The sequence below is a fragment of the Melozone crissalis genome, unplaced genomic scaffold (genome assembly GCF_028551555.1).
Source record: "Melozone crissalis strain CALT ecotype California unplaced genomic scaffold, PUWL_Pcris_2 ptg000066l_1, whole genome shotgun sequence".
Lineage (NCBI taxonomy): Eukaryota > Metazoa > Chordata > Aves > Passeriformes > Passerellidae > Melozone > Melozone crissalis.
Window position 1 is genome coordinate 4874760 of NW_026535844.1, and position 25239 is coordinate 4899998.

Here is a 25239-nt window from a genome sequence, read left to right on the forward strand (position 1 = left end):
GGATCCTCAGCTGGTATGGACAAGGAAATCCCTTTCTTATGCCTCAATTTTGTTTTAATTTCTCTTTATCCCTTTAAAATATCCAATATTGAGGTAAAAATAGACATTGAACTAAGACTTGGGTGTGGTCATGGTAGGACACATGGACAAATGGAGAGAGACTTGGGGATGCATGGATATTAACAGAGAAGGGGCCATTTGTGGGGACAGGGACATGGGCATGGATGGAGATGTGGGGGACAATGACAGGGATGGAAACATGGTGGGGAGAGAGCCATGGGTGAGGACATGGTGGGACATGGGCAGTGACATGTGGGGACATGGCCACGGCTGGTGCCATGGGGGGAACTTGCAGGGGATGTGGGGGATGCTGGGTTTGAGGGGGTTGAGGGTTCCTGGGAGGGACTTGGGGCTTGCTGAGGCCTTTGGGGACCCCAGGCTGAGCAGCTCCAGCTGTGCTGGGAGACCCTGGGGGAGGTTCTGGGGCAGCTGCTCAAGGACCCCCTGACCTGGAGCCCCAGCCAGGCATTGGGCTTCTGGAAGGGGATGAACATCCTTGTCCCCAGGAGGGAAATCCCAGCACCCCCAGGGTGTCGGGGGCAGCTGAGGGGCCACAACAGGGAGGGGAAAGCCAGAGAGAGCTGTCACACTTATAAGCTAAACCCCAAAAGTCCCAAAACTGAGGGATTCCTCCCAGGAAAAAGCAGCCAGGAGCTGCCAGAATTGAGGGAAAGGGGGAATGTGACCCTCCAGACTGAGCAGGAGGGGCCTGCATCCCCCAAAACCAAGAACAGGGGTGAGGGCTGGGGCTGGGGGCACAATGGGGAAGGGGTGGAAGAGCAGGGGAAAAGAGGATTCAGAGCGCGAGAGGATGGCACCCCCAAACTGACTTGGGAGGGGTCTTTGTGTTGGAGGAATGACGGGTATGGGGAGGGAAAGGTGGGGATGGAACAGAAAAAGAGCGGTTCCATGGGGATCCCTTTGTGTCCCCATCATTTGATTCCTGGAGTGATTCCCTGGGGCTCAGGGGGGGAATGGATCCGCACTGGGTGGGTCCCCAAGCCCCCTGCCCATCCCTGGGGGGTTCATGGGGGGTTCCCTCCACCCAAATGCTGGTGGTGCTGCAGCCATGGGGGAGAGGTGGGATCTGGAATGGGCAGGGAAGGAAGAGCAATAGGAAGAGGAGGGAGAGGAGGAGGATGGAGGATGGAGGAAAGGAGGAACAGGAACAGGAGGAGCAAGAGGAGGAGCCCCAGCAGAACCACTCTTTTCCCACCTGCCCACTGAGTCTGCAGCTCCCCTGGCCCTGGCAGCATCGATTCCCCAGATCCCACAGGTGAGCAGGGAGGGGGAACTGACCCCAAATCCATCGGGAAATCTCTGGAAGGGTTTGTTTCTGGGGAGGGGATGTTTGGATCTTGCAGGTCCCCAAGGGTGAGACGCAGATGCCCCTTTGGAGATTTGTGGAGGGTTCCTGTGGCAAACTGGCTGGGGAGGTGGTACCAGTTCTGGGGGGACATTGGCATCAGAGTGGGGAGAGCAGCAAAGGCCAATTCTGGCAGCCTGGAGGGGTGGGGGAGGCTGGAGATGAGCAGGGTCTGGGCCTGCCTGACTGTGAACAGGGCTGTTACTTCTGGAGCTGTACTTGGGCAGCAGGACCAAGGGCTCACCCATTGTTTTTCCCCCAAGCCAGGATTTGTCAATCCCAAACTTTGTCTGGATGGAGCTGGAGGAGGCTGCCAGGAAAAGGAAGATGGCCTGGGACACTGAAGCAGGTGAGGAGGAAGTCAGTGCCCCTTTCCCCCCCTCCTCTGCTCTGTGTCTCAGCCCAGTATTGCCCCTGGATGCAGGACAGCCCCACTGCTGACACCATCCTGCCAGGGATGAACTGGTGGGATCTCTTCCCCTTCCCTCTAGCACACAGGCAAATCCCATCCTCTCCCTGTCCACAGCTCCTTCCTCTTCTCTTTCTGTCCTTCCTTCCTCATTCCTTCCTCTCCTTTTCTTTCCTTACCCCAGGCACTGAGCTGCAGATGGAGACCAGGGAGGACAAATCCCTGTGGTATTCACATTTCTTTGAATAGAGACATAATTCTCTCTCACAGGATTTTTCCTGGGAAGCTGTGGAAAAGCTGAGAAAGCTCAGAAAGTAAGAAAACAATTCTTATCTCACTTGCTGCACCTGTTGTTTGGCACATGTGGAATGTGTTATGGAGATTGTTTACCCAGAGTGATTTGTTAATTGGACACTGGTGATGGTTGTTTGGACTGATTGACCAATTAGGTCAAAGCTGGGTGGTGACTGTCTGGAAAGGGTCAGAGGGTTTTTTTTAGTATGTAATTTAGTATAGATTTAGTATAGCAATAGTGTAATGTAGTATAATATAGTATAGAATAAAGCATCTGTTCAGCCTTTAAAATCATGGAGTCAGAGCATATAATTCCTTGGATGGGTGAGACAAAGTAGAAATTTAACAGGATAGAAATGCATTTTTGGATTTAGGTGAAAAGTGCTGTTCTGAGCCTGTAACTTGTTTATCTGTGCTTAACACTCCCTGTTCTCACAAGAGAGGAAAAAAAACAAAGAAAAAATCTTGTGCTCACAGAATGGCCTCGACCAAGAGAAGGAATTCAAATTCCCAAGATAAACGGAGGCCCCTTTGTTGGGGGCAAAGGCTGAGGCTGTCCAGAGAGCTCTCTGCGCAAAGGGCAAGGAGTGATAAAAACTAATTGCAACCTGTAACGTGAAATCAGTAAAATGATTATGAATGAGACAATATGCATATGTATAAGCAAAGGGGAATACCCAGGGGTGCGTGTGTCCTTTGGGGGAACAATTCCCACATGTGTCCAGCGCTAAACATACCGGCTTTACGACTTTTTACAAAATTGTGCAGTTTCCCCTTTTTTTTCCACTAATCATTTTGGCGAGCCAGCCAGGCGATTGACTGTCCTCACAGGGGTGGAAGGGAGGACGGACTCCTGGGCGCTCCCTGGGATTTTCCTGGAGGAGCTCTGCTCCATCTCGGCTTGCCTCCTGCAGATAAAGACAATGACCTGCTGCTGTGCAGATACACGGTATGTCTGTCAAAGGGCCCAGGGGAGATAGGGCTGCTGATAAGTCACTCAGAGACATCTGAGTGCACAGCCTCGTCCCTGTGCTTGCAGGCAGCCATCGACCAGGAGCACGGTCAGTGGCACTGGTTCCTGGTTGATAGCGTGACTGGGAACGGGTTCATTGTTCAATAGAGCGGCCGCTAGCGACTCTGGGGTGAGCCGAGTGAACCGAACTTTGTGTGCTTGTGGTGTCCTGACATTGTATGGCTAATGCGTTGTGTGGTTAATGTTAGCGTGTTTGTAATTGTGTGAGTGTGTGGTGTATAAAAGCGATCGAGTGAGTGAGTGAGTGTACCCACGGCATGCGGGGGCAGTTCTACCCATGTCTGAAGCAGCCAGGTGAGGCCCGGAGCGCCGGCTGGGGCAGGCTGTGAGGGCAAGAACACCCCGTGGAGTAGTGGAACAAGAGGAGAAACGTGGGTGAGGACATTTATTAATTTATTGTGTTTAAAGGTGGTGATGTGTGATTTGTGTAGATTGTGCACATTTTAACCGTGGCTAGATGAACTCAGGGGATTCTTCTGCCCCCGCAGTTTGGACTTGGTCCCTGGAATTTTACTGTGTGCTGTTATTTTGATTGTGTCCAGAGTGTGTGAGGACCAGAAGAGGCTGATAAGCTGATGTGGGTAGATGCTGAAGTGTTGTATGTTGGGTTGTGTCAAGGAAAGTGGGCACTCTTAAGAGATACCCCTTTCCCAGTGAGTTTGTGTGGTTCCTCCCCCACATTGTGGTAATTTGATTCTCGGTATTGTAGGCTTGTGTTTGTGGAGATTTTAGGATTTTGTTTGCAACAAGTGTAGCATTTTACATGGAAAAACTGCAGTATGGTGATTTATGTTTAACTGTGGTAAAACAAATTAAAGGAATTCGAGGAATTCCCCTCCCACAGCAACCTAAGCCATGAGTCTCGTGAATTTGAGATGCAGGGTATGTGTGTCTGTGTCTGTGTCTGTGTTTGTGGGCATATCAGAGTTTTTGCTGTGAGAGGCACAGCTTTTTGCAAGGCAGCAAAGTGAGTGTCAGTAGAAACAATGCTTGAATTAGATTGTGCGGGAAGAGAACTGGGAAAGAATGAGATTTTGTAAAGCAAAGTTTATGTGGAAGAGACCAAGACAGGCACTTTATGTTATTCTAAGGAAACCAAGGCTACTCAGAGAGCTCTAAGGAATTTAGTAGCAACCGGTCACGAGAAGCAAAGAAGTAACAGGATGTTTGAATTATTAGAAAAGAGAGTTTCATGTAATTTAAGAAACCCAGCAGAAATAATTAAAGCTGAGTGCGTTCAGCCTATCTTATACCTCAAGACTTTGAATTAAGGCAAAGAGTTGGGATAGGGTAGAAAGATGGGAGCTAAGAAAATGGAATTTTTATTGCACACGGGGGCAGCAAACTTAGTGTTAAATAAAGCCTCAATGCCTGTAACAGATGATTATGTTATGGTAAGGGGGCAACTGACCAATCTGAAAAATCATATTTTGCAAACCATCAAAATAGTCATAGTTTTTTTGTATGTGCCCAACTCTCCAAAGGCCCTGTTGAGTAGGGACTTGTTGGAGCAGCTGGAAGCAAAGATCACATTTAAAGATGGAGAGATTATTTTAGACGTAAAGGATCAAGAATATGGAGATATATTGAGCTTAATTTTAACAATTAGTGAAACTGAAATTGAAAATAAGGATGAAATTAACAAGAAAATAATGGATCCAATGTTTCCTGGGGTATGGGCCTCTAACATAGCAGGGAGGGCAGAGAATGCACCTTTCCTTAATCAAGTTAAGGAAAACAACAAGCTACGGTCAGGCAGTAAACCTTGTGGCAAACCCATACACCCTACTAACATGTTTGGCACCTCAGCTATCCTAGTTTACTGTTTTAGATCTGAAAGAGGCCTTCTTTTGCCTCCCTATCCATGAAGCCAACCAGAAAATTTTTGCATTCAAATGAGAAAACCCTAAAAGCAGGCGCAAAACCCAGCTCACATAGATTGTGAAGGCCTCAAGGCCTTCAAGGCTTCAAAATTCCCTACTCTGTTTGGAGAACAACTTACAAAAGACCTAGAGCTCCAGGAAGCTCCACAAGAAGAAGGAAGGCTATTACAGTACGTGGATAATATCTTGATATCCACCCAGACAAGGGAAGCATGTGTGGCCTGGACCGTGAACCTTTTGAATTTCCTAGGGGTCCAAGGATACAGAGTATCAAAGAAAAAAAAAAAAAGGCACAGGTAGTGAAACAGAAAATAATCTACCTGGGGTATGAGGTCAGTGCTGGGCAAAGGACTCTGTAGTCATTAACCTTGTGAACCCAGCTTCTTTTCTCAGTGGGATCAAGGAGAAGCAGCACACCACGATTGCCTGGAGACCATTGAAGCTACTTACTCCAGATGCCCGGACTTGAAGGACACTCCTTTGGATGGTGCAGAGACCTGGTTCACTGATGGGAGTAGCCACGTTGCCAATGGAAAGCGACGTGCTGGATATGCAGTCACTACCTGCAGAGAGGTAACAGAATCTGGACCCTTACCAACAGGCACCTCTGCACAGAAGACCAAAATAATTGCACTGATTCTCTTTCCTTTTGGCTTAGAAATGGCAGGAGGAAAGAGAATAAAATCTATACAGAGCCATGGTATGCATTTGGAGTTGTGCATGGACATGGAGCCACCTGGAGAGAGGGGGGACTGCTGACCTCACAAGGAAAGAACATCAAACATGCACAAGAGATGATCGGGATAATCGGGCTGCTGGAAGCAGTTCAGCTGCCTGAAAAGGCAGCAATTATGCATATTAGGGCACACCAGAGAGTGAACTCAGAATTGGAAGAAGGAAATGAGCTGGCGGATAGGGAGGCAAAGAAAGCAGCAAAAGGTGAGGTAACTACTGAAGGAGCTCTGATTTTAGATGGACAAATTTCCCTTGAAGGTAAGCCAGAATACAATAAGAAAGATAGAAAACTAATCAAAGATCAAAATGGGACATACAACCAAGAAGAGTGGGCTGCCATTGAAGGGAAGCTGGTAATCCCTTCCCATTTCTTGTAGTCACTAGTAAGGGAGGAGTACCAGAAAACACACTGGGGAATAGATGCCCTGAACACCTACTAGATTGAAAGAATCGTTGCCTGGAATTTATATGCCACTATTATTCAAGTGACAGTGTGATCTTTGCCTCCAGACTAACCCCAAAAATACCCGCAGACCAAAACTTGGTCAGACTGGGAGAGGCCATGGGCCTGGACAGCAGTGGCAAATTGACTTATCCATCAGAAGGCAGAAGCTGTTGTCCCTTCCTGGAATGATTTTTGCTTGGAAGTGATTATCTGCAGCACAAACCCACCATCCACTATTGACTTTCACAGGACAATGACATTCTTATAGAGATACTGTCAAGTTGCCTTGTGTGCTTCTGGCTGTTTTTCTTTCTCTCTGGGTGAAAACATCAGCCCAGCGTCTGATGGCCAATGCTGCGGGTGCTGCCCATCAGGCTGTGGCCAGCAGCTCATGCCCAAACACAAGCGGGCGCCTTCTGGGCAAGGGGATGGACTGGCACGAGCAGCCATTTTCCCTGGTGAACCTGGGAGGAACCTGGGCAAGTGCAGAAGATTGGGATGACCCTGGCATGAGAGAACGTGTGGTGTGTCTCTGATGATGCTGCCAGCACTGAGAAGGAACAGCCAAGACAAGCACTGGAAGCAGACACATCCTGCCAGTTTCTGCTTGTGAGAGTCTGTCCGAATTTTCCCTCATCTGCCTCACAATCGTCATTGGGGGACCACTGAAGAGAAGACCCCCCTGTCTTAAATCTCTGGCTCCAAGAGAGAAAGTCATGTGCCTGAGACCTGAGAGCGTTGCTAAGCCATTGTTTTCACAGCTGTTGTTTGCTGTGTGCTACACTGAGCCCAAGGAGAAGAATGGGGCACTGTGCCCTTTTTGCAACAACAGCCTTGGGAGCTCTCCCACCTCTCGGCCTGGCTGGACTTCTCCTGAGTTTCAGGTGGTCTCCCAACAGAAGACCCTCACCTGTTTTACAACCACTGTGACAGACAGACTGAGATGTAAGGAGCCTCTCCATCAAGGACTGAGACATGGAACCCCCATGTGAAAAGGCCCCTCTGCTCCTTCCAAGGACTGGGACTGAAACCCCCAGCCCGGGGCAGGTGTGTGGGGGAGGCAAGCTGACCAAAGCGAGATGTTTGCCTGCAGGTTGTGACCGCTGGACCAAGAAGACAATGGCTCTCGTTTACTGCTGAGAGCATGGACTACCTGTTACATCTATTCCTTTTTGTATCTGTTTCCCCTCCCTTGCAATTTCCAATGGAGTTATCATAATAAAAACCTCTGAGTTAGCAAGAGACTTCGAGATCTCCCCGACGAAACAGGCGGATCCTCGACTGGACTGGACCAAAGGACTTCGTCTCTACGTTTGGCAGCTCTATTCCCTCTCTCTTTCTCTCTCTCTCTCTTTTGTATCTCTCTTCCTCTATCTTTTTCTCTCCCTTAATCCCTCTATCGCATTTTGCTGTGGTCATTCAATAAAGGTGCATTTTTTTCGATTATCATTGCAAAGCCCCTTGTACCGTGTCGGTTCTTTTTGCACCTTGAGATCAAATCCATGAACCATCACGAAACCCGTCCGTGAGGACGGATTGTGACACCCCCCGAGGACCCCTCCCCAAATTCCCCCGCAGCACCCTCAGACCCCGCTAAAACCCCCTCAAGTTCCCACCAGACCCTCCCCAAATCCCCCCCAAACATCCTCAAGATCCCTCCCCAAATTCCCCTCACGACCCCTCCAGGACCCCTCACCTGTCCCTGCGCCTCCTCAGCAGCTCCCGGAGTCCCCCGTCCTCTCCCAGCGCCTCCCCCGCTCTCTCCAGCGCCTCCCGCAGGACCCGCCCGAGCCCGGGGCGGCTCCCGGGGGTCCCTGAGGGGGTCCCGGGGGGGGGAGGGAGCACCCGCTCCATGCCCGGCCCCGGGATCATGGGGCGCCGCTTCGGGCTCGGCTCTGATTGGCTGGAGTGGTGCGGGGAGGGCAGAAGTTGGTGAGGGGAGACGCGCAGTGATTGGTTGGTTTCGTAGAGGGTGCGGTGATTGACAGGAGAACGGCGGGGGAGGCGGGATTTGCCGAGGGGAGACGCCCAGTGATTGGTTAGATTGAGAAAGGAGAGGCGGGCATTGCTGAGGGGAGACGTGCAGTGATTGGTTGGTTCAGCGCGTGAGAGGCGGGCGAGTCTGAGGGGAGGCGTGCGGTGATTGGTTGGTTTGCGGCGGGGTGTGCCGTGTTTCGTTAATTCGGGAGATGAAGTCCAATGACTGGATGGTTTGGGGCAGGACGCCCGCTATTGGCTGGGAAAAGCTGGCAATTTTTAGGGAAACATTCCCGGTGTTTTGGGAAAAAACTCTCGAATTTTTAAAGAAAAATTCACATTTTCTGCAGGAGAAACATTCCCAGTTTTTTTAACCCACATGACCCCAAATACTCCAAATAACCCCAAAATACTCGAAATAAACCCCAAATAACTCCAAACAATACCTAAAAGTTCCCCAAATAACCCCAAACAAATCCAAATAACCGCAAAAAACCAAAAAAAACCCCCAAATTAAGTAAAAAAAAAACGCAAATGATTTTAAATACACCTAAAAAAAACCCCATATAAAACAACATTAACCCCAAGAACCTCAAATAATTCCAAATAAGTCCAAACAAACCCAAATAAACCTAAATAATTTCAAATAAACCAAGTAAGACCCAAGAAAACCCCTGAATAGTGCATAATTAAGCTCAAATAAACCCCAAACAAACCCTAAATAAACACAAAACACCGCAGGTCCTCCCGTCCCCACCCATACAGATCCCGACCAATCACAACGCGCAGCACTGATGATGTTCCACTTGCTGGGCACAAACTCAGAGCACTGGCCCCGCTCAGTGATTTTCAGCCAATCAGCGCCCGGCCCGACTCTGACTCATCACTTGCCAGGCACAGACCAAGGCCTCTCACTGCGGTAAATAATCAGAGACCGCGCGGGGTAATTTCCAGCCAATCAGAGCGTGTCTTGCTGATGACTCATCAGTTGCGAGGAGCAGAATTCAGGGAGGGGGGGAAGGTGACCCTGGGGATGGATTGGAGACCCCAAATTAATCCACAACAGGGTCGGGACCCCAAAACGGAGCAGGAGGGGCCTGGAGCCCCTAAAACCAAACACGGGGGAGTGGATTGGGGGAATGATTGGAAAGGGGAGAGAGAGTGGGGAAAAGAGGGTCAGGACCACAAAATTGAGCTGGGAGGGGAATGGGACCCCCAAATTGAGGTGGGAGGGGAATGGAACCCCCAAATTAGGCTGGGATGGGTATGGGGTCCTAAAACTGAGCTGGGAGGAGGATGGGACACCCCAAATTGAGCTGGGAGGGGGGTTGGACCCCCAGACAGGATGAAGCCAATTTTTTTCCTGGAATATGTAAAGTACTTCATGGATATGCAACAAGGCCATGAATATGCAACGCATTGATGTAATGGGAGACAAGGACCATCGAGCAAAGGTTGTTATGGCCACCAAGACCCCCCAGTTATTTTCGGGGACACCCCTTAATTAATCTGGTTTTAATTACATCAGCCTGTTGCATATTCATAGACCCTCACGCATATCCATAAACTAATTTACATCTTTCAGGAACTATTTGACATGGCCCATCCTTGGGGGTGTCTCCCCATTTCAGGAGCCTCCACTGAAATGGAAAATGAAAATCCCCTCCCTTTGATGATGATTATTGAAGTGAAGGGAGAAACGACCATCCTGGTAATGCATCGAACTCCACTTTATTGATCAATCAATCACCTTAAATAAGAGTGTTAACGAACTTTATGCATATTCTGTAATCCAGATTCATTATAGGCTAACAAAGAAAACTCTAACCACTCCTTTTGTTTTAGAATACCTACAATTGTTTATCAAAAACAGAACCAGAGTTCCCAAAGCTTTCACATCTGTTCCCAGGGTGCCAGTTTTTCCCAGAGACGGTGTTCTGCTTATTATGGGAAGACAGTCTGAGAACTTTATTGTTTATAAAGAGAGTCTAATTGTTTATAGAAATCAGAAGGCTGAGAACTGTTAGGAACTGCTTTACTTTTTCCTTTTACTTTTCTCTCAATTGTATGTCGCATGGCCTTTTTCTTTAAGCCATTCTTGAACTAAACTCTCCACAGATGATGATGATTACATTAATTAGTTTTGAAATTAGGGGTTCTCAGGCCAAGATACGGGAGTAGAAATAACAGTTCTTTATTAGGAAAAATTAAAAATACAAATGCAGTAGTACAAACAAAAAAAGACAGTGACACAGTCAGAATCCTATGGGGATCCAGTGAAAAAGGTTGATCATCTGGAAATCCAGTGGGAAAAGATTTATCCTCTGGGAATCCAGTGGGAAAAGGCTGATCCTTTGGGAACCCAGTGAAAAAAGGGCTGATCCTTTGGGAATCCATTTCTTAACCCCTAAAGACAGGGCAAAGGCAGGGCTGTGGAGTTTTTATCGGGTATCCCAAGGATGGAGTTGGGGTTTGGGTCAGGGGAGGAGTTCTTAGCAACACAAGAAAGGTGAGATCAAATTCCTGCCTCTTAGCAACAGCAGCACTCCACACAGAACGTGTCCCCAAATCCTAAATTCCCTCTAAAACAACTGAGAAATTATGCAACGTCAGATATATTCGATTAATTTCCTTCATTTAACCCAGCTTTGGGTGTTTTTAAAGGATGAAGGTGAAGCAGAGGCCAAACCAAAAGGCGAAGCAGCCAGGTGTGTTCCCAACATGGATCACAGGGAATGTGAGTGACCAGGGCTGTGCCCAAAGTGCCTCCTCCAGTGGGGGATGGAGCTGGAGCAGCACACGAAGCTCTGCCCGCACCCGGGGCACTTGCAGGGCTTCCCTTAGTGGTGCCTCCGTTGGTGTTTGGTCAAGCTAGAGCTGTGTGAGAAGCTCTTCCCACACTGGGGACACTCGTAGAGCCTCTCCCCAGTGTGGGTCCTCTGGTGCCTGATCAGGCCGGAGCTCCCGCTGAAGCACATCTCACACTCGGAACACTTGTACGGCCTTTCTCCAGTGTGGGTCCTCTGGTGGCTGATCAGGTGGGAGCTCTGGTGGAAGCTCTTCCCACACTCCCCACACTCGTAGGGCTTCTCCCCAGTGTGGATCCTCTGGTGTAAGATCAAGTGGGAGCTCCGGCTGAAGCTCTTCCCACACTCCCCACACTCGTAGGGCCGTTCCCCAGTGTGGATCCTCTGGTGCCTGATCAGGAGGCTGTTCCACCTGAAGCTCTTCCCACACTCCACGCACGTGTGGGGCTTCTCCCCATCATGGAGCTGCTCATGGAGCACCAGCTCTGAGCTCTGGCTCCGTCTCCGGCCGCCTTCCTGGCCCAGGCTGGCTCCTTCCCCCTCAGATCCCCGCTGGCTGCGTTTGCAGCACCTCCTCGTGCGGCATCTCCGGGGCTTTTCCTCCCCGTTGGCTTCCTGCGCCGTGGAGCCGCTCAAAACGGCCTCTGCCACCAGGTTCTGCCGCGGGCATTTGTCCTCCCTGCTCTCCATGCTCACCTCCTGCTCTGGGGGAGGAAGGACAAGGACAGGATGGGATTTGCCTCCGTGCCACAGGCAAGGGCAAGGAGATCCCCCCAGGGCTGAGCTGCAGCCGGGGCCGTGCTGGGCTGGGAGATGGAGCAGCACAGAGGGGAAAGGGGCACTCATCGCCAGCTCGGGGCTGTGCACAAATCACAAACAGGACTGGACTGCTGGGAATGCGTCCTGAGCTGTGTGATTTTCCAACCATCTGTCTCATTACTTGGTTATGACAATGGGAAGATGCCAGTAGCTCACATCAAAGGTAGCAGACAAAGGACTTCATGTTAAAACTTACTTTAAAAGGTTTTTGGCCAATCACACAAAGCAAAAGCATATTGACTGTAGTTCCATCCAAGCACTATAAGCACATTGATGGTTAAAACAATGCTTGCTTATTTCTAGTACAATACCTGCTTGTAAGCCTTAAAAAACAATACACAGAGCTCCATTATTAAGCTTGAAACTTCCTAATATCTAGCTAGATATACTGTTCCGCAGGTTAGGGAGTTATTCTAGGTAAGTGTTAACGCACAGACCATTGTTCTATTTCTCCTTAATTTCTACTTCTTATACAATTTTTCTGCTGATCAATCTATTGGCTGCTGCAAAGCTCAAATCAGTTCTACTGTCTCTGAGGTTTGTCTTCTGCAGCTTTCCCAAAACCCTCTGATTTTAAGCATTCCAGGGACACTGACTTCCTCCTCACCTGCCTCATTGTCCTGGGGCATCTTCCTCTTCCTCGCAGCCTCGCAGGAGTTGGCAATGGGAAATCCTGGTTTGGGGAAAACAAGGGATGAGAACATTGAGTTTGAAGGTGCCTCTGCCCAAGTCTGTCTCTACAAGTCACTGGCACTCTGGGCTCCAGAAACACCTCCCAACCACCACGATTCAGCCCTGAAAAAGCTTCCCAGGTGTTCCCTGTCCCTGGTCCCTCCCCTCTGGTGTTCGGGGGTTCCCCCCGTCCCAGCTGCTGGGGATCACGCTTGGATTGGGGTCCCCCTTCTCGTCGGTGCCCGCCCTGCCCAGGCTGCTGGCAGTCCCAGCAATGCCAAAAGCTCCCCCCGCTTCGCTCTCCCCATTTCGGGATGCCAGGGATTTTTGGGCTCCCGGGCTCCCTTCTCCCCTCATTCTCGGCTCTGGGCTGCAGCGGCTCCAAGGAGTCCCCCCTGCCCCTCTCCAGGCTCTTGAGGTTTCCGCCAATGGCGCTGCTCCCCCCTCTCTGGGCTCCCCACTTTGGGCTCCTGGGGGACACAGGGCTCTGCTCCTCCAGGCTGCCTCTGCCGGCAGCCGCCACTGCCACCCCCGATGTCCCCCCAAGGGGCCTTTTCCGCTCAGCCTTGGACTGGTTCATTCTCTAAACATCCCCAAAAACCCCACCCCAGGGACCCCCTGAGATATCCGGGCCCAGCTCCCTCCCTCCGTTCACCGGCGCGATTGGGGGGGCGATGATCCCACAAGTGGGGGCTGCGAATTCGGGCAGGGATCGACGACGGTGTGGTTCCCTCAGCTCAGCCTTGATCTGCCTTTGTTCCTCCTCTTCCTCCCACTCCTCCCCTTCCATCTCCCATCCTCCTCCCCCTCTGCCTTATCCCCACCTCCTTCTCCTCCTCCATCCCTCCCCTTCCATCCCATCTCCTCCTCCTCCCTAACCCCACCTCCTTCTCCTCCTTCCATTGCTGCTCTCTGCCTTCATCCCTCCTCTTCCATCCCTCCCCCTGCTCCCCCTCCCTAACCCCACCTCCTCCTCCCCCTTTGTAATGAGTTAATGTCTTAGTTTGTTCATCAAGTTGCTAAAGACTATGAAAAGGGGAAAAGCCAATAATAGAAAAACCACAATGAAAGATGTAACAAGCTAGTATGTTGCAAGATGAATATAACGGGCTAATATACTGCAAAATAAATGTCATAAGGCTTAAACTGCAAAATGTTAGAAGCTAATATGTTGAAAGGCTAAATAAGCAATGTGTAACTATACGTAGCTATGTGCCTATTGTTAGCCAAGGAGTAAGGGGCAAGGCTGTTGACACGGGTAGCAGGCCTGCTATGATTGATAGCAAAATATTTGCTTATCTGCTCAGTAAGCTTAAAGTTCCAGGAACCAGACCAACCATACCAACTAAGAAAAGGTTGACCATGGGGCAAGAAGTGAAAGACTACCGGCCTTCATCCTCGGACCACCGGGAGGCAGACTACGACCGCCTAGCAACAGGAGGAGAATGCACAGAGTGCTACCCTGAAAGACACGCCAACCCGGAAGCAGGACTGTATATAAACCCCACGAAATACCAGAAGCGGGCGGCAGTTGGCGGAGCAGAGACTCCCCTGTCGCCCAGCGCTGATTTGCTTTTTGCCTTGCTTGCTGTAATCAATAAAAATTGTTAATCTGATTATACTCACTCGGCAGATTGTCCACTCCAATTTATAACACCCTTCATCCCTGCCCTTCCCTCCCTCCTCCTCCTCCCCCAGCAGCAGCCACACCCTCGGTGCCCCGTTCCCGCAGCCCTCGCAGCCTGCGGCAGGAGCGGGGATGGAGCCGGGACAGGTCGGGATGGGCAGCGCGGGGCTCTCGGCTGCTCCAGCCGCTGCGGGCGGGGGGAACCCTGCCCGGCCCAAAGGAGAGGCAAACTGGGCAAACTGGGGGCTGCACATCCAAACTGGGCCTTGCTGGGGACCCTGCCTGGGCACTGCCAGCCCTTGGGGCTCCTCTCAGCACATCCGCCAGGGGGGAACGCACACAGGGCTGGGGGATGCCAGCAGTGGCAGCACTGCCAGGGACTGGGCTGGACTGGGATCGTACTGGGAGTGACTGGGAGTGCACTGGGCTTGTACAGATATCATACTGGGATCGTACTGGGAGTGACTGGGACTGTATTGGGCTTGTACAAATATTATACTGGGATCATACTGCCATGCCAGGGCAGACTGTGATCGCAATGATGGACACTGGGATCATACTGGGAGTGAGCAGGAGCCTGCAGGAGGCAACTGAGACCATGTTAGGGGCAAATGGGATATACTGGGAGTGACTGGGATTATGCTGAGGATTACTGGGAGCAGCTGTGAGTAACTGGGATCATGGTAGGAGCAACTGGGAAGAACAGGGAGTGACTGGGTGCATGCTGGCGGCGACTGGAAACTGCTGGGCTTGTGCTGGGATGAACTGGGATCATACTGGTGGTGACTGGGATCATACTGGCAGTGAGTGCCACAACTCTGAGGCTGACTGGGAGTGCTTGGGAGCAAATGGGATGATACTGAAAGGAATTGGAAAGATGGTGGAGGGAACTGGGCTACCCTGGGAGACACTGGGAGTGACTGGGAGGAAAGTGAGGGTGAAAGAGAGGAACTGGAACCATGTGGAGCAAAACTGGTACATTCTGGCAGAGACTGGGAGCACACTGGGCTCATATTTGGATCATACTGGGAGGGACTGGACTAATACTGGGAGCAACTGAGTGTCACAGTGAGCACACCCTGCACATCATCCCCCATACTGGGCCTGACTGGGAGCAACTGGGAGCAAATGGCATCATACTGGGACTCACTGAGTTGATTGAGGAAACAACTGGAACCATGCTGGCGGCAGCAGGGACCAAACTGGGAGAGACTGGAAATAAGTGGGATTATACTTGTAAAAAATGCATATTTTGTGACTGGGTTATCCCAAATATTAAAATGAATATTATATGTCTTGTGTTAGAAAGTACTGCTGTATTAATTCTCTTAAGTAGTGAGTTGAATATGGTTTTAGGTTATTAAAAAATGTTAAGATATAAACGATGCTTGGTATGAGACTTTTTTTAAAGAAAGGACTTGCAGTGAGATAGCAGCCACACGATACCTAAATCTTTTAGAGAAAAAGAATTTATTGCCCTCTTATCAGAAGAAATGAACTTCTTCAAACCTCAAAGCTGCTGTTAGGATTCAGAGGCAGAAGCTGGCACTGACCAGACAGAATCCTGTGTTTGAATGGAATTTATGCATCATGTATGAAGTGTATGAATATGCAACAGGCTATTGTTTTTAATGGTTAATCCTGTATTAACCGGTATCCTTTTTCAGGCTTGTGCTGCCCAGAAAAAGGTACCCGGACATCCGTAACTTTTTGTATTTATTGTCTCATATTGTCCTAATTCGATTTCTCCAAACTGTGATTACTCTAATTGTATTACTATTTTTCATACCATTTTATTACTATTATGGTTTTAAAATTTTAAAAGCAAGTGATCGGCGTTTTTCACAATTTTGGTAGCAGAGGATGGTTACTAACACCTCGCTGCCGGTGCTTTAGGAGAGTCAGACTGGGGAAGGCGCACCCTGCCCCGTTGGCAGCCTCGCTCTGTCTCCCCTGGGGTGACCAACAGACGCAGGTTATGGTGGAAAAAAGGAGACAATAAAACAAAGAGAAGGGAAAAAGGCACCCTACAACCGCCGTAATTGGCCCCCTAAGAGTAGTAATGTGCATTAAGAACCCGGGAAGGAAAAGGGATTGGTAAGTATTTCTCAGGAGGGCAGGTACAGAGGGATGAATGTGTGTGAATGAGAGGAGGGCTGGTTGTCCCAGACCTGCCAAGTGAGTGCTGGAGTCTCCCACGCTGCGTTTCCAACTTCCCGCGGTAAGTGGCCAGGAAAGAGACGAAGTGAATGTTAACAGGAGTGAGAGAATCCCCCGGGGTAACTGGGACTGGGTCTCAGAGAGGGGCTGGACCCCTCGGAGGAAGGGAGCAGAGCAGTTTCCGAGCTAAATCCACTAGGAAATGGGACAAAAGGGGCTCCTAAAAACCTGCTGGATTAAGGGATAAGACAGCCCAAGAACATCCAGAATTAAAACCTGCTGGGTTGAGGAATTAACATTCCAAGAGGATCCTGGGTTGTGCAAAATTCTACTGGATTGAGGATATGCTCAAGAGCATCGGGGGTTGGACAACACAACTGGGCTGAGGGATATCCAAGAGCACGGGGACTGGCAAGGAACACCTAAACTTGTAAAAGGTGACGTGAAAGTGTAGTATATGGTAGAGATAATTAAAGCAATTAATGTATAAAATATCGTAAACTCCACACTAGGTCTCTAGACCATCCTGGCAGGGAGCAGTGTCTTATTCATACACATCCAGTTCCTGGACTTGGTTGAGATAAACATCGTGGTTTTTAATGAAAGAATAGAAGCTTCCAGGGCGATAATCGCTGGCTTCACCAGGTCACCAGGTCCAGCCAAGAGTGATTATTGCCTCGACGATTACACAGCTACCACAATGATCCACAGCCCCACCCTGATGCATGTGAATGCTGACTTCCCCGGAGTCTACTGACAACATCAGACACCTGGACTGAGTCTTTGTCCACCTCTGCACAGGTAAAGACACGGTTATGCATGGGAAGAGACACAAAGAACATTCGGTCACCTCTGCCTCGAGCAGAATAAACTGTAAAGGAACTCGCTGCGTCAGGCAGCATTTGTGAACAGGGGGAGACTGACATTCGGAGGTCAGATCCGTGTTCACCCAGCACCGAACCCGGACTCGACGCGGACCCTTGCCTGTGGTAGTGTAGATGACCGAACTTCTGTCTTGCAGGAAAATTAATAAATCTTTGCTAAATTTTCCTATAAGTTTGGCTCTCAATTTGATCATTTATAACAGAAGGTACCTTATTGTTGTCTTCTTGTGTGTGAGAGTGAGTCACACACAAAATCAGCCTCAGCTTCCCGGGCGGGTGGGAAGAGGGGGCCGTGGAAAGAGGAGTGTGTGACCCAGAAATAAGCCATTGTTCTCCTGGGCGTGTGGGGGCTGTGGCATAAGGTACAGGTGACCTGCAAACGGGCCATTGTCCCCAGGGCGTGTGAGGGGGCCGTGGCTAAAGAGTGTGAGTAACACACAAATCAGCCTCACAGGTGAACGGCACCAGAGGCAGCAGAGTCAGGGCCCTCCCAGGAGGCCTGGAGATACTGAGACCCAGAGGCCACCCCAAGGCGAGGGGGGGCCACAGGGAACCGCGATTCTCTGTCAACAGGGATCCACTCTGTGTCCTGAGGGTGGGAAAGAATGTGTGGAAGTGAATGGGAAATAAAAGTGAGTGAATGTAGACGAATGAAAATATAGGTAATGTAGATTGTGTATTTTAAGCTTCACTATACCTCCTTGGAGGGAGGTGTATTGTACTGAAAGTAGTGTGAGAAAAAAGTTTTTTATTTTTGTGCGTGTAGTTGAAAGAAAAGTGGTATTTAGGTTGTTAGTGAATGTGAAAAACAGAGGCATAAGATTAATAGATAAGATCTTGAAAAATGAGACAGAAAACCAGTAAGTTGGATACAGGGAAAAAAAAAGAAAAAAAATAGTCCTTTGGGAGTTATGTTGGCTAACAGAGATACAACTCCTTGCAAAAGGAGAAAATACAGGGTACGTAGTAGTCAATGGGAAAAACATGCAAACTATGGAAAAAGGGAAATTAACCTTAAACTAGTAAGCTCAAACTTGTGAATTATATACTTTAAAAAGAGCACTAGAATATTTAACACAAAATAAATGAACTATACATACTGATTCAAGGTATGCCTTTAGAGTAGTACATACCTTTAAAATATTTGGAAAGGAAAAAGATTACTTAATTCAAGAAGAAAAGGATTAGTACATGAGGAACTTATTTTAGAGGTTTTAGAGGCATTAATATTACCTAAAAGAGATAGCTATAGCACATATAATGGAACTCCAAAAGGGAAAGACCCCAGAATGAGGAGGAAATAATTTGGCAGATCACAAAGCTAAGGATGCAGCAGAAAATGGAGCTGAAAGAGTTATGTTAATATTAACTCCAAATGAGGAAAAACCGGAAATTCCAAAGTTTAGGGAAGCCGAGAAAAAAGGATTAAACAAGACTGGAAGTGAACAAGATAAATCAGGGAAATGGAAACTTCATGATGGAAGACAATTACTTAATAAAATGTGCTTCTAAGACAATATTAGAAGACAGGCATCAGAAAACACACTGGGGTACTCAAGCTTTGTGCGATCATGCTTTATGGAACTATGGGTGCATTGGGATTTTTGGAGTTGCAAAGCAAGTAACTAAAAGATGCTTAATTTGCCAAAGGATAAATAAAAAGGTGATGAGAAAAAAAATATTAGGAGGTCATGAGTTAGCTCATTCACTATTTCAAAGTATCCAAGCAGAAGTTTAGATTTGCTAGGGTCTGGATTTATTTGTTAAAAAACCCATTTAATCTAGAAGAGAATATGCCATATGTTAGACAGGAGATTTTAGAAGAATAAAAATCTTTGAAGTATGAGAAACCTCAGAGAAAAAACAAGAAAAGAAAAAGGGGAAATGGAAGGGAAGGGAATAAGAGAAAAAATCAGAGAGTGGGATCCTCTGCAGGTCTTGCCCCCTCTGTTCGCGGCCCAGGCGCCTATCCCGGGTCCCGGCTCGCTGCCCGCCTCAGCTCCGCCTGCCCCAGTTTGCATCCCAGGTGCGGCCTCACTGCCCAGGGCAGCTCCACCTGCCCCGGCGCTGTCGCTCAATTTGTGTGTCCTGCTCCCACTGCCTGGCCCGCGGCCGCTCTGCCGGCCATGCTGGGCAAGATGGGGGTTGCTCTGTCCTGCCGCCTGCTCCGAGGTCACCGTGCCCACCGCACCCAGGGGGCTCCCAGCCATCCCATCCCCGGCTGCCCTGCCCGTGCCACCTGCGCTGGGCACCGCCGCTGCTGCCGGGCTCTCCCACCTGCCTTTGCTCTGCCAGCAGCTGCCGGATCAGCCGCCATCAGCCATGTGGGGGCTACCCACGCTCCGCCTTGGGCTCCACGGGAAGATCCCCCTCTGGCAATTCCGGCAGCAGACCCTGCCCACACTCCCACCGAGCCTCGGCGGGATATCCTCCCCTGACCCCGTCCGGCTCTGAGTTATGTCCCCTTGGTAACCACAGCTCCAGCGGTCCAGGGAAACTCTGTCTCTCTAGAGGAAGCACCTTATTGAAACACTAGGAGCTCAGTTAAAAGGCAGTCCTCTCCAAATTCTTTCCCAAAACACGGGAGGAAGGCTAGAGAAGGTAAAAAAGTGAAAGAGTTAGATGAAGGGATTGCTCTATTTCCGTTCAGAGAGGTTCCCATGGGAGGGATGCGCTGCCCCGCCCCGCGGGAGCTGCCAGCGCCCCTGCCGGCCGTGCCCGGAACTGCACCCAAGGGGAAAGCGCCGCAGCCCAAAGGCCAGGACTGGGTCCGGGCTCTGTTTGCTGTCAGTGCCGCAGCTGTTGGTGTTTGTTTGCTTTATTTTACACACTAGTAAAGAACTGGTATTCCTATTCCCATATCTTTGCCTGAGAGCCCCTTGATTTCAGTAGTCTAATAATTAAGAGGGAGGGGGTTTGCATTCTCCATTCCAAAAGAAGCTTTTTCTGCCTTCCCAACCAGACACCTCTCTTGTAAAGCAAGACAAGCACCCACAGGCACTGAGGGGGGCTGCAGGAGGGGCACAAGAAGGCCCTGCAGCACTTGGGCACAAAGGCACAGCAGGTGAGTGCAAGAAGGGAGCAGCAAAAGGCCAAGCTGAAGACAAAGGCCCGGGCACAGTTCCTACAGCCCCTGAGGGATCAACCCCAGGGCCCAAGGGGGCCCAAGCACCCAGGGCACGGGCTCGGCCACAAGCACCTGGCAGAGGCATTGCCCTCCTCGGCAGGGGAGAGCCCACCCAAACAGCCCCTGGCAAGGAACCAGGGCTCCAGCTGCAGGGCACAAGGACACTGCAAGCACAGACAGCAGCACCCTCAGGACCAGCAAGTCCACCCTGAAGCCATTCATTATAATGAACAGTAGTTTCCGAGGAATAAAAGAATTAAAAGACCTGAGGAATAAAAGAATTAAAAGACACTCTATCAAGGGAAACACAGAAGTTAATAAATAACCTAAAATACATTGTTTGGGAAAACTTTGATTAGATAAGTTAATAAATGATCTAAAATACACTCACAAAAGAAACTTTGGAATTAGAATATTTGAAGAAGCGAAAGTAGAAGCCAAAAAGTTAAGGTGACCTGCCAAGCCGTCAGAATCAAGCCAAGTGCAACAGTGATTTCTGCCAAGTCATGGAAAAACATGCCAAGGATGACAGGAAGATGCCCAAATTAGGAGAAGCTTAAAATTTAACTAAGGAAGACCAAGAGTTCCTGGAAAACCCCGCCTATACTCCTGCCTACTTATTAATATGCATATAATAAATGATGTAATCCTTGTTCAAAATTGTATAAAAAAACCTGCTTTTGCTGTACCTGATCCAGAAATCCACTTGGTGATTTCTCCAACGCGTTGTCAATAAATACCTCCTGCCTATAGACCTCAAATCTAGTCTCTGGGCAGCTTATTATCGCCTTTTGGGGCAAAATTCGGCATCATTTTTGGCGACCGCGGTAGGACGGAAAGGGTCCTCCCGAGCCTTGGCTCGGGGGGGACCGGGATCTCTTCGGGGCCCTTGACGGAATTCTGTCAGAAGGGATCCCCATCCCCCAGCCAACGCGCAACGGTGGACAAGAACTTTCTGCATCTCCTGCTCCAAATTAAGAGGTATTTATCTTTGCTTAAGGGGTTTATGGTAAAGCGCTTTATTGGGAAACGAGGGTCAGACGTGACCGCTCGAAGGGAAGCCGGGGGACGCCCTGGTAAAGAATCCCAGTTGTGTTAGAGGTACGGTAATAGTAACGCAGGTTAGAGTCCTGCTGAAAGGAGTATTTGTTTTTCGTTTATCTTGGTATTCTTTGGAAGGAATATTGTTTTTCGTTTATCTTGGTATTTTTGGTTTGTTCTTATTATGTGGGAAACCGTTTTAACATTGTGTTTAATGTTATAATACTGTGAATTAAGGGTCAAGAACTGAAATTGTTCTCTGAGACCGGAAGAGAGGTCGGTCAGTTCGTGGTATTTTTGTGTCTGCTCTATTTGTCTGTTGCAAAATCTTACAGGAGGCGTCTTGTCACTCTTCATGTAATAGATGCACGTCTCAATCCCGGGAAGAAATTTGTCACCCCCTGCAATTGTTACGGTGCTTTGCGATTGCATGAATCTGGCAAACCGGTATCTCACGGTCTGTAGGCGACCTCTCGTGACCCTACCTGGTAAACAATCCGTTCTGATATAGACCATAAGGTAGGAACTATTTCATAAAGGTGTGTGGGTGAGAGCGAATGAGACGCAGCATCGCTGCGAAGCGAGAGGGAGTCCCACTCCACATTTCCTGTTCTTCACGAGAAGCCAGGTCGGAAACGGACAAAGCGATTGGAAATTGCGTGTATGAAGTGTTAAAATCGATTGGCATATAGTATTTGCGAGAAAGAGACTGTTCCGGTTAAACAGAAAACGCAGACACAGGAAATAGCAATGGGAGGTCAACAGAGTAAGGACGTAAATATGAAAACCCCCTTAGGATGTATCCTAAAGCACTGGAAGGACTTGGGAGGGATTCCGGGGGGAAACATAAGTAAAAAGACACTCCTTAAATATTGCACACAGTGGTGGCCATTGTATAAGTTAGATGACGATGAGAAATGGCCACCGGAGGGAACAACTAATTGTAACACTATTTTACAACTGATGCTTTTCCTCCGTCGACTTAATAAATGGGATGAAGTGATGTATGCTGACATGTTCTTTACCCTAAGAAATAAACCAGAGTGGCAAAAAGAATGCGGGGTAAATGTAGCACCTCAGGACCCCCTAGTACTAGCTCTAGAAAAAGATAAGAAAGGTTCAAAGCCTAAAGAACGTTGCTGTGATGCATGTAGCATTGGAGAACAATGTCTTAAGCTAACGAGAAGGGATAGTGGAAAGGAGAGCGAAATAAGCCTGTGGGAATATCATCCATTCGCCCCAGGACGGGAAGGGCCTCTACCCAGGCCAAAAGAGGAACAAGGGGACCCTAGCCCATTAAAGGAACTGGAACGATGGTGGAAGTCTAAGTTTGGGCGCAGCCCTCAGAAGCTAGACAACAGTTGGCAAGAAGGTAGCCCATCAAAATCGGGGGTTGAAAAGAGGGAAAGCAGCCCGCAGGGACCAGATAGTCCACAGGGGTCGGGGAGCTACAGGGATGCTGACAGCCCACCCAGACTAGAAGTTGAGAGGGAAGAAGCCAGTCCACATGGAGCTGAAAGCCGGGGGGAGACACGCAGCCTGCCCGAACTAAGTCCATGTAGGGCTAGTAGCACACCTAAGGATGAAAGTTTAAGGAAATCAGGTACCTGTAGAATGGAAACTAGCACACCAAGGACTAGAGACAAAAGTAGCTCACTGGGAGGTGATGTCTCTGAGTTGAAATATAGTGAGAAGAATGACAATGAGGCATGCGAAAGAGAGGCAGGGAACAACTCACAAAAGCTGAATATAGTAATCCAGATAGAGGATAAGAGAGACGGAAGGGGAACGGAAGATGAGGAGGACAGTAGCCCGGAACAGGACAGGCGTCGGCAGATGCGGGAAGAAAGGCGACAGATGCAGAGCGAGAGGCGGTTGGACTGTGTAAACCATGTTAGGGGAGTAGTAGGAAAAGAGTTGACAGAAATTGAAAGTGAAGATGAAGAACAGGGAAAGGGAAAGAGAAAAGAGAAGAGAAAGAATAGGGAAGACACTGAGGCGCAGGAAGAAGATCCCGGGGAGGGGATCAGTCACTCGTATTATACCAGATCTGTGGCATGGAGGGAAGCAAAGCAAAGAGAGGAAGGTAATCATACGATAGCTCCTCTCCGACAAATTATGCCAATGGTAGGGGAAAGGACTAGGGTAAAGGTGCCGTTCTCCACGACTGACTTGAACAATTGGAGGGATGAGGCAAGGAACTTCAGGAGGAATCCAGAGGGAGTAGCGAAGAGGTTTGAATTAATGGCGAAGAATTTAGATATTGATTGGGAAGACATAGAGGTGATGCTTTCAGAATTGACAGATACCGAAAGGGAACTCGTATTAGAAACAGGAAAACGACATGCTCAAGTATTATCAGGGAGACTAGAAGATAATTTCCCCAGCAGTAAACCAGAATGGGACCCGGGCAACGAAGAGCACTATCGGCGGCTGGTGCAGTATAGAAAACTGATAGCGATGGGCTTGCGTAATGCGATCCCTAAGGCTATCAACTGGTCGATGCTATATGACATCAGGCAGGGAAAGAATGAGACCCCATCAGAGTTTTTGGATAGACTTAGGGCAGCCATGAGACAGTATACACCCCTGGACCCAGCAACGGAAGAAGGGAAACAACACCTGTTAGGATTAATGATGGGGCAGAGTAATCCAGACATCAGGAAGAAATTACAAAAGCTTGAGCATCCAGCAAATAAAAACCTGGAGGCATTGCTGAATGAGGCATGGAAAGTGTATAATAATAGGGAAATAGAGGAAAAGAAAAAAGAGGATAAGAGGCTAGCTCGAATAGTGGCTGTAGCAGTAGGAGCTCAAAATACAAACTATTTGGGGCCTAACACCAGGGGTAGGGGTAGAGGCTACCCAGTGAGAGGGGGAGGGAGGTTCCAACCCCACCCAGCTAGAATAGGGCCAAACCAGTGTGCCTATTGCCTCCAAACGGGACACTGGAAACATGAGTGCCCTCAATTAAGAGAAAGATCAATGGACACTACTACTATCGCACATCAGGGCAGTGAATGAGGGGGACCGGTGGGCCGTACCCTAGCAGACCCACTGGTTAAAATGGAGCTAGGGGAAGGTAAAAAGGAATTGGATTTTTTGATTGATACAGGAGCAACATTTTCGGTTTTAAATCAGGAATTGGTACCTAAGAGTGATGAATTTGTACAAGTTGTGGGAGCAACAGGCCAACCAGAAAAAGCTTACTTTTTGAAACCCATTAAATACAAAATTGGGAAACAAATGGGAATTCACCAGTTTCTGTATTTGCCAAATTCACCAAAGCCTCTACTAGGAAGAGACTTACTGGAGAACTTGGGAGCCATAATAAAATTCAATAAAGACAAATTGGAATTTCAAGTAAGTGAAGAGCAACTGATTACAGCCTTAAGCCTAACAATCAGTTGTATAGAACCGAAGCCCGAAGGCCACAATATTGAGCGTATCCTGAGTGAAACATATCCATTAGTATGGGCTACCGATACACCTGGGAGATCAAAACAAGCAACACCTATCATTATTGAACTTATACCGGGAGCGAGGCCGGTAGTTAGGAAACAATACCCACTGAGGTTAGAAGATAGAAAGGGAATTGAGCCTATAATCAAAAGGTTTTTAGAATTAGGGTTATTGATAGAATGTGAATCAGATTTTAATACCCCAATTCTGCCAGTAAAGAAACCTAATGGAGCTTATAGACTAGTCCAAGACCTGAGGGCAGTAAATGAGATAACCAAGACGCTACATCCGGTAGTTGCTAACCCTTACACACTCTTAACTAAATTAAAAGATAATTTGACATGGTTCACAGTGTTAGATTTAAAAGATGCATTCTTCTGCCTTCCTTTAGCTCCGGAGAGCCAAAAGATCTTTGCGTTTGAATGGGAATCTGTAGAT

The 25239-nt window shown here is 48.8% G+C and overlaps 1 pseudogene; it reads right to left on the minus strand.

Moving 5' to 3' along the window:
* Positions 1-25239, minus strand: part of LOC128945560 (uncharacterized) — a 1627138-nt pseudogene that overhangs the window by 514389 nt on the left and 1087510 nt on the right.